We start from the raw sequence: 2,094 nt of genomic DNA, 5'->3' as shown, positions 1-2,094 counted from the left end.
AAGCATACGACAAAGTCAAATGGCCTTTCCTTCAGCAGGCCTTACGCATGAAGGGTTTTGATGAAGCTTGGCGACGCCAGGTTCAATCCTTCACGCAAAAAGGGAGTGTTGGAATTAAAGTGAATGATGACATTGGTCATTATTTCCAGAAACACAAGGGTCTGAGACAAGGTGATCCAATGTCTCCTATTTTGTTCAACATTGTGGTTGACATGTTGGCAATTCTGATAGGAAGGGCCAAGGAGGCTGGTCAGGTGGGTGATTGGTGCCTCATCTGGTTGATGGAGGTGTGTCAATCCTGCAGTACGCTGATGATACAATCATCTTTATGGAGCACGACTTGGCGAAAGCGAGAAATATGAAGCTGGTGTTATGCTTATTTGAACAATTGACCGGACTGAAAATCAATTTTCATAAAAGCGACTTGTTCTGCTTTGGTAGAGCCAATGCGGAACAAGAGGCTTATAGGCAATTGTTTGGATGCGAATTGGGGGCGTTACCTTTCACTTACTTAGGTATACCCATTCACCATCGTAAGCTGACGAGCAGAGAATGGAAGAGCATTGAAGACCGGTTTGAGAAGAAACTAAGTTGCTGGAAGGGCAAACTCATGTCGTATGGAGGCCGACTAATACTTATTAATTCGGTGCTCACGAGTATGCCCATGTTTCTCTTATCTTTTTTTGAAGTCCCAGTTGGTGTTAGGAAAAGACTGGACTTCTATCGATCCCGGTTCTTCTGGCAAAGTGATGAAACAAAGAGAAAATACCGATTAGCCAAATGGGATATCATCTGTCGACCAAAGGACCAGGGGGGCCTTGGTATTGAGAATCTTGAAGTAAAGAACAGATGTCTTCTCAGCAAGTGGCTGTATAAACTTTCAGTTCAAACCGAGGCCACATGGGCGCAGATTCTTCGAAGTAAGTATCTGCAGTCCAAGACGTTGTCCCAGGTGACAGTGAGACCCACAGACTCACCGTTTTGGAAGGGGCTTATGAGAGTTAAAGCTGCCTTCTTTAATAGAACTAAGTTTATAGTTGGTAATGGCAACACCGAAAGGATACTTGGCTTGGTGAAACGTTGTTGGCGCTTCAGTATCCGTCCCTGTATCGTATTACTCAACGACGTGATGCTCTAGTTGCCACGATTTTGCAGTCCATTCCCCTTTATATTTAGTTCAGGGGGGCGCTTGTGGGCGACCGGTGGGAAGCATGGCTTCACTTGATGAGTAGACTGATGGAGGTTCAGCTATCTCACCAACCCGATAAGTTGTGTTGGAAGCTTACTAGGTCTGGTGAGTTCTCTGTCCAGTCGATGTCATTAACTCAAGTGTTATACCTAGTTCCAAAGAGGTTTGGAAAGTCAAAGTTCCTTTAAAAATTAAAGTGTTTATGTGGTTCGTGCATAAACAAGTCATTCTAATAAATAATAATTTGATTAAACGCAACTGGACAAGATCTACTAGGTGTAGTTTTTGTGATCGGGACGAAAACATCAAGCACCTCTTCTTTGACTGCCATTTGGCAAAGGTTTTGTGGCACACGGTGCATATTGCCTTTAACATTACTCCTCTGAATTCGGTCAGTGCATTATTTGGAATGTGGCTTCTTGGGATAGAGTCCAAAACAGCCAGACACATTCGTGTAGGAGTATGTGCTTTGTTGTGGGCAATTTGGAATTGCAGAAATGATTTGACCTTCAACAGAAAAACAAATATTCATTTTTCTGCAGGTTTTATTCCGAGCTACTGCGCTGATCCTTATGTGGTCCTTACTCACTCCGATGGAGGCCAGGAAGCGTTTGGTTACTGGATCTGTCCGGTGGGAGATGGTAGCACGGGATATCTTCAACCGGTTTGGATGACGGTCATGTAATAGGATAGGCAATTAGTTTACCAATCTTTGTTTTGCCGGCCGATTGTGGCTTTTGGGCCTTGTGTTTCTGGCCCTTGTGGCTCTTTGTGAGCTCGCCGTTATTTTGCTTTCAGACGTGACGACCTTGTTGAACAACTTTTATTTATATATTTATGTGGCCGTATGCATTGTTCTGATGCAGAGGCCGGGGAGACCCCCTTTTCGAAAAAAAAAAGCTAGC

Source organism: Triticum aestivum, chromosome 7B, assembly GCF_018294505.1.
Source record: "Triticum aestivum cultivar Chinese Spring chromosome 7B, IWGSC CS RefSeq v2.1, whole genome shotgun sequence".
Lineage (NCBI taxonomy): Eukaryota > Viridiplantae > Streptophyta > Magnoliopsida > Poales > Poaceae > Triticum > Triticum aestivum.
Note: the sequence above shows the minus strand (reverse complement) of the source record.